The sequence below is a fragment of the Sarcophilus harrisii genome, chromosome 2, assembly GCF_902635505.1.
Source record: "Sarcophilus harrisii chromosome 2, mSarHar1.11, whole genome shotgun sequence".
In the NCBI taxonomy this organism is placed as follows: Eukaryota; Metazoa; Chordata; class Mammalia; order Dasyuromorphia; family Dasyuridae; genus Sarcophilus; species Sarcophilus harrisii.
In genome coordinates, this window is record NC_045427.1 from 58,221,949 (window position 1) to 58,230,122 (window position 8,174).

Consider the following 8,174-nt stretch of genomic DNA (forward strand, 5'->3'; position numbering starts at 1 on the left):
TCCTCTCAATATGCCCCCAGAATGGTAAAGTCCCCCTCGGGGACACAATTCTGCCAAGTGGGCTTCACTTGAGCTGCTGGGAGGCTTTCCGGACCAAAAGAAATAGTGATTGTATTGGGATCACTTCAAAAGATGTATTGGGGTCACTTGGAATCCGAATTTTAAAGTTGAACTATCATAAGGTCATAGATCATCAGAATCAGAAAGAACTTTAAGAATTAATAATATTGGATAGAGGAGTGAATTAATTTAGATCACTAGATATAATTTAATTTGACAAAATTGTTAATATAATAACAAAAATTGTTAATACCAAATGTACAATAGTCTGCCACTTCCTTAAAAGTTCCTTATACTGTCAGAATTTCAGTAATGTACTTACATTCCTACTCTTAAGATATTTCCTCTTGACTCTGGGAGATGACTATGAATGACTACATAGAATTCTCAATCCCTCTATTTTTGTCTGCCTGCATTTTTGATTTCCTTCACAGGTATGTACACAATTTCAAAGTCCGATTCTTTTTGTACAGCAAAATAACTGTATGGACATGTATACATATATTGTATTTAACTTATACTTTAACATATTTAACATGTATTCGACTACCTGCCATCTGGGGGAGGGAATGGGGGAAGGAGGGGAAAAGTTGGAACAAAAGGTTTTGCAACTGTCAATGCTGAAAAATTACCCATGCATATATCTTGTAAATTAAAAGCTATTTAAAAAAAAAAAAGATATTTCCTCTTGATTAGGTTGAGCTGAACCACATCCTAGATCCCCTCCATCCTGAGATCTTACCCTGGAGGGACCCTGATTCAAGCTGGATCCAACCTTTCCAAGTCCTTACTCCTTTCCATTGGGACTCATGGAATGAAGGGCAAAACAGCCTGAATGAAGTGGTTTTTCTTGCCTGGATTGCTAAGGGCCACTGAGATCTCCAGACTAGGCCGTGTTGCCTTGCCTATCTCCTCCCCATCTCCTCCTAAAACTATCAAAACTTTTTAATGAGCCTCTTTGATTGGGAAATCCACTGGACATCCTTCTAGGGTAGCAGGTTTGCTATTCTATTATCCAAATTAAAGACTATTCCTCAGCTTTCATTTATTCTAGGACTTGACAAATTCCACCATTTCACTTTGCAACTGGGAAAACAAACTTGGAAAGACTTCAAGATTATATAATGTACGCTATAACCTGGGCTAGAACTCATGCCTCTATGTAGGGGAAGGACCAATTTTCTTTTGCCATCTTTAACAGAAATAATATAAAGACCTACTCTTTCTGTATTACCTTAGAGATCCAACAAGAGATAAATCTAAATGATAGAATGGGTTTGGGGGATGATAGGGTAGTGTTGGGGAAGGAATCAGAAAGATAAAAGTCAGGGTTCAGCATAAGACTCAGGGTACAGTAGGATCTTAATATTTTGTCTGTCAATGTTTATTAAACAACCTAATGTGCCAGGCATTGTGCTAAACAGAGCTGGGGAAACAAAGAGCAGAAAAATAATTCCTGCCTTCAATCCATCAGGGCTCACTATCTAATGGGAGAAACAACTTGCCATTTGTTGAATAGAACTGAATTGAGAAGTCAACAAAAATTAAGGAATCCAAAGAGAGGTAGATTTGTACAAACTAGGGTAAGGAGGTAGAATTGTGTAAATAAAGGTAGGAAGGAAAGGAAAGCTTCAACCTTGTATTATAAAGGATATTCAAGCCAGAATGGACTTTAGAGATCATGAAACAGCAGATAGGGGACTCAAATTCTGATTTCCTAACTTACTTATTGTGTGACTTTGGGCATCTAAATTCTCTGGGTTTCAATTTCCCCATTTGGAAAATGAATGAATTGGACTGGATAACTTTTAATTCAATTTCTTCACTAAATACTTCCTAGAAAAGGGAAGCATCTTACTTAGAGTTATATAGCGGGCAGGGCGAGGGGTTAGTTAATGGCAAGACTCTCAGGTGGGAGCTAAGGGGGGAGGGAGGAAACTGTGGGAGGCCTATAAAGTCATTTCTGCTTTGTGGTTACCACAGTGGAGAATTCTGCTAGAGACAGAAAAATCCCATGATCCTCTTGAAGTGGATAGAGTGCCAGGCTTGAGGTCCGGAAAATTAATCTTCTTGAATTCATATGTGACCTCAGATATTTACTTGTTGTATGACCCTGGGTAAGTCACTTAACCCTGCTTGCCTCAATTTTCTCATCTGTAAAAATGAGCTCGAGAAGGAAATGACAAGCTACTCCAGTACCTTTGCCAAGAAAACCCCAAACAGGGTCACAGAGTCAGAAACCATTGAAATGACTGAACAACCACCTCTATTCAGTCTCTGAAGATTACAGATAGCCCAGCTTAGCAGCCCAGCCTTTGGTGACAGGCAACCCACCCGCTGCCTCTCACCCACCCACGAACCTGCATCTGTGCAGACAAAAGAGTTAGAGAGGAAGGGGGAAAGCCTACAGCCTCATTTAATTATCTAATAAGGGCTCTTTATCATATATTTAATCAGCCTTTGACAATAATAGCCCAAGGGAAAAAGTCATCTAGTCTGAAAATTGTGGGTTAATAGAAAAAGGTGAAGCTCAAACCATAAAGGTGGCTAAATGAGATATCTCGAAGGTAAAGGATTCATACTCAGGTTTTGAAAGGTCTGTCTCTTCCCTCGGACTTTGACACTGGGCTTGTCACTGCTGGACTTGGCCACCTCCAGGCCAGAATCTGTGCTCATCTTAATGGGGTTAGAACTAGGAAAAGCCTTCTTCCTGAATGAAGCCTTCCTACTCACCTCCCCCCACCTATTTTCAGTTTTTTTTTTTTTTTTCCTCCTCTTCTTTTTCTTTTAGACCAACCAGGACAATCCCCACTCCTTGCTTTTCAACTCTCCCTCATCTAGGTATTATTACATCCATAAATCTAGGGTACAAAGACCAAGCTCACCTCTGCAGCTCCAGGGGGCAGCTTTGGTAATTGGATTCTAGAGGGGGAAGTAAAGCAGTCGTGGGAATACTGGCCGAGGAACTGAGAATTATGGATTGGAAAAGTAGGAAATTACCCCAAAGGTTATCTACTGTAGTTCGACCTCTACTCGGTACAGAAACTCCTTCTATATCATTCCTGAGAACTAGAAAAATATTAAACTGGGCACCAAGGATTCAAGGCCTAGATGTGATAATTACCTATGGTCTTGTCATACTCTTAGTTTTAAAGACTTAACTAGAAGAAATCAGTAGCCCTACACCTCCAGAGGCATGAGATGCCCTTCCATATGTGTCTTAATGTTCTGTATGTGTGTAATACTACATGTATTATTCCCTTTGTTCATTCTTCCCACAAATGGCATGCTTATCTATAGAAATTTATATTATATTTATATTATATAGAATTTACATCTACAATTTACATCCAGAAAAAAGATCTAAGAAGACCAAAGGTAAATCAAAACATACTATGTTCACTTCTTTTTTCTAATCTCTGCTATGGTTTTTCCCTTTTGCTTTGATTTTTCTTTCCCAACATGATTCATAAAGCAATGTATATTAAAAAATAAATAAGCTTACCACAATTTAAAAAAAGAAACAAGAAATTTACATTTTGTGTTTACTTAATTTGTTTAAATAATGGAGTTTCTCTCTTCCCATCCTCCAAAAAAAATATGAACTCCTTGAGAATAGGGAATGTTTAGATTTTCGTTTTAGTTGTTGTTTTTTTTAATCCCTGATACCTAATATAATGCCACACATTATTTTGTAGTTGTTGTTGAGTCATTTTAGTCATATCCAATTCTTCATGATTCCATGTGTGGCTTTCTTGGTAAAGAGAGTACAGTGGTTTGCCATTTCCTTCTCTAGTTCATTAGGAAACCGAGGCAAACTGGAATAGGTGACTTGCTCAGAATCAGGCAGCTAGTAGGTGTTTGAGCCTAATTTAAACTCAGAAAAATGAGTCTTTCTGACTCCTGTCCCAGCAATCAGTCACCTAATAAATACTTTAAAAATACTCATTAGAATGAATGTTGAATGAAAAGGGTCAAGGCTGTGAATGGAGGTATAGGGAAATATTTTAATATATTGTTCAGAAAAACTTATTTATTAATATGGCTTGAACTTAGTTTGACTGTAACTAGATATTAGTGGACCCCAGAGATAGTCACAGGGAAACAGGTGGTTGCAGATACCACCCATGTCTTGTATCTATCCAATGCTTGGACTTTGTTTTTCCTAAATTTGAATGTTTATGTTTACTGATTTTAGATAGATAGATAGATAAACAGATAGATAGGTAGATAGATGTGTGTGTGTGTGTGTATGTGTGTGTGTATCTTAATGTATCTTGCCTTAGAATTGCCCTCTCTATAAAATAGCTTAACTATAATTAGGGTTCAGTTCATATGCTGGAATTCGTCTCTAAAACCCTATATAATGTAAATAAACCACCCAAAGACTGAGGAGGGAGTCTTCTTCCAGCTGGACACAACAGATTGTGAAGTTCTAAAGTAATGAAGTGGTTTTATGGAAAATTAGGACCTTTCACAAATGTGAAATAAAAGAACTTACAAGTTCATTTCTAGTAAAGAATGAGTTTTATCTGATAGATTTTTTTACCATAATTTTTGAAAATTATGAAATTGTAGATTTACAATCTACCTGCCACCTAGCTGCCCTCTATTAACTAAGTAGATTGTGAAGTTAAGTAAAGACCTGAATTCTTTTTCATGTTAAAATATATGTAAATCTAATATCTATATATACATATTTATACAGTTATCTTGCTGCACAAGAAAAATCAGGTAAAGAAGGAAAAAAAAAACCTGAGAAAAAACAAAATGCAAGGAAACATCAACAGATAAAGTGAAAATACTATGTTGTGCTCCACACTCAGTTCCCACAGGCCTCTCTCTGGGTGTAGATGGCTCTCTTCATCAATGAACTATTAGAACTGGTTTGAATCATCTCATTGTCGGAAAGAGCCATGTCCATCAGAATTGATCATCGTATAGTCTTGTTGCCATGTATAATGATCTTCTGGTTCTTCTTGAAGACCTGAATTCAAACCCAGTCTTGGATACTTCCTAGTTGTGTGACCTTGGGCAAGTCACTTCATCCTGTTTGCCTCAGTTTCCTCATCTATAAAACAAACTGGAGAAGGAAATGGCAACTGCTCCAGTATCTTTGCCAAGAAAATTCCAAATGGGGTCACAGAGAGTGGGACAAGACTGAAAATGAGTCAACAACAAAAACCTGTTAATAATATATACTAAAATTACATTTTTGAGCCAACTTTATAAGAACAGACCTTAGATTTAGGCTTAATTGGCAATAGGGATACCTTTTAGTCTAGAGACTTGTACTAGTTACATTTGGGGAGGGGGGTTGGGGAGTAGAAGGGAGTTTGGTGAATTATTATATATATGTGCAAAACATCAGGATATAATTATTCATAATTTCTAAGTGACTGACTAGAATAAACAAGATGAGGCCTCATCTGTGCCTGTGTTTACATGTCCTTATATAGCTATTGTTAACTATTATTGCAACATGAGAAAAACATAATAATTAAACCTAAGCTATGATTAGTGAACTTTTGCTATATGAAGTAGAATCTCTTGGGACTGTTAATTTATATTATTTTGCGTTTTGACTTCAGGCATGATTGAATTGTCATTAAGTCAATAAGTTTGTATGCTGCTCAAAGGAAGTATAGTCTGAGAACTGTTATAGATGGATGTCTGTGTTTGGAAAAGTTAAGGGGATGACCTTGTATAGATTATTTCTAGACTCAATTTCCCCATTGTATTATTTCCTTTCTGAATAGAAAATTCCTTTTTGAATTTTCCCACTTAGTTAAATCTGCACCTGGCTGTGATACTCCATGAGTAATGTAGAATTTTTCTGTATGATTGACTATTAACTATGACTTTTACCTGGAATCAAACAGAGGTAAGGGAGTTTTTTTTCCCATATTATGCTTATATCAGATCAATCTGTGTGCTCTTGAAGGGACAGTCAATACAGTTACAACTATGTGTCTCCTTTTTCTTTTCATAGCAAATTTTGATGATCATAGCAGACAAGCTATAGTTTTTGTTTTTGTACTACCAAATCTATAGGTTAATAGATTAATACTAAAACATTTATGAATTACAATCATAGGATGCAAGTTTGAAAGACCTTAATGTTTTTCATCTAAATTTGTGGTTAACTTCCTATTCTAAGCAATCAGATATTGGAGTTTTTAATTTTGACATTCCCTTACTAATAATTATATATTCATGGATAAGATTAGGTTGTTAAAATATCTGATACTTTCAGGATAACATGATGATATCTTCAAAAAAAGAGGGGAGGGGTGTGATAGGATAAAGATGCAAAAGTCTTACATTTTAATGAAGTAGTAAGCTTTAGAGAGAAAAACAAGATCAAATTATTTTCTCTAAAAAGTAAGATATATATGATTAGCTTCAAAATGTTTCTCATGGGATATAAAGGCCTTGAATATGTTTTAATAATAAGTTCTCAAAATTGAATTAAAAATTCAAGGGCAGCTGGATAGAGCAGTGGATAGAGCACTAACCCTGGAGTCAGGAGGACCCAAGTTCAAATGTAGTCTCAGATACTTAACACTTACTAGCTGTGTGACTTTGGGCAAGTTATTTAACTCCAATTGCCTCCCCCCAAAAAAAAATTAAAATAAAAAATTTGATAAATAAAATTTGTTAATAATTGAAAAAGATTATATTTTTCCTGTTTGAAGTTTTTGATAATAGAAAGATACCAAAGAGTTCATTTTGCAAGTCAGGTTCTCATGGATCCATTTTAAGATTATTCCTTGACCTGGCACTGTCCATATGAGGAACAGGGTTTGAATAAAGATAGGTAGAAAAAGTGGTGTGTTAAAATGAAAATTTCCTGAACTTTCAGGTGACCTATAGTTTCCTAATTTGATGCTCTTATAACTCAGTTTCTAATACACTTAGTTTCATAAGATTTGAATTGTTTTTCACCACATGATCTAGTTATTGGAAATCCAAATTCTCAGAGACTGTGTGACTCTGGCCAAGTCACTTAATCCCGTTTACTTCAGTTCCTTATCTATAAAATGAGCTAGAAAAGAAAATGGCAAACCATTCTAGTATCTCTGCAAAGAAAACCATAAATGGGGGCACGGACACAACTGAGAAATGACTGAACACTCATTCCAATAATTTTTTCCTCTCTTTTCTCTATCTCTTGTAACTCTAACTCACTTCAAAGGTCAGTTCAAGGACTTTACTTTAAAAGTCTTTTATTGATTCCCAGTAGTTAAGTGGCACCATAGTGCATAGAGTGCCAGTCTTGGAGTCAGAAGGAGTTATCTCCTTGAGTTCAAATCTGGCCTCAGATACTTACTAGCTGTGTAACCCTGGGAAAGTCACAACTATGCCTGCATTTCCTTATCTATAAAATGAACTGGAGAAGAAAATGGCCAAACCACTCCAGTATCTTTGCCAAGAAAAATTCCAAATGGGGTCACCAAAGTCGGATTCAACTGAATTGAATTAAATTGTATTGAGTCTTGTTACTAGAAAATTTTTTGCAATATTACCTAGGGAATCTCTACAAATGATTTGGAACTAGAGAAGCAGATCTCTCTAGAGATGTTCTGGGAACAAGGCCTATTTCAGAATTTCCAAGAGATGTTTCCAGGAACCACATGACTACATATGATCTCTGGAGCTCAAGATGAAATATGTTGATTAAATGGACATTGGAAATGGGTAACAAATTGATGATTATTTTTGTATTGCTCTGGCTTTAAGGTTTCCTTGTATTTGTTTGCTTGAAAGAGGGATATGTCCCAATTCCCCCCCCCCCCTTTTTTTAAATTGTTTGGGAATCAGGGACATAGCTCCTACATTATTTTGGTTGACTGAAAGTCTGACTTCTATTTGTAGTAATCTCACCTGACCAAAACTTGATTTATGGGTTAATAAGGTTAACTGTTTAACATTCTTCAAGCAAAAAGCTTCCTCAAGTGATTTAGTTGTTAGCACTCCAGCTAACTGTGAAAGGAAGAATTTCCCTAATGCTGAGTTTTTTTGTTTACAATGATGATATGTAAATCTCTCCTCTCAATCAATCCATTGTGAATCGTGTAAAGGTAGTTTAATCTGTAACTGGATTTAGTTAC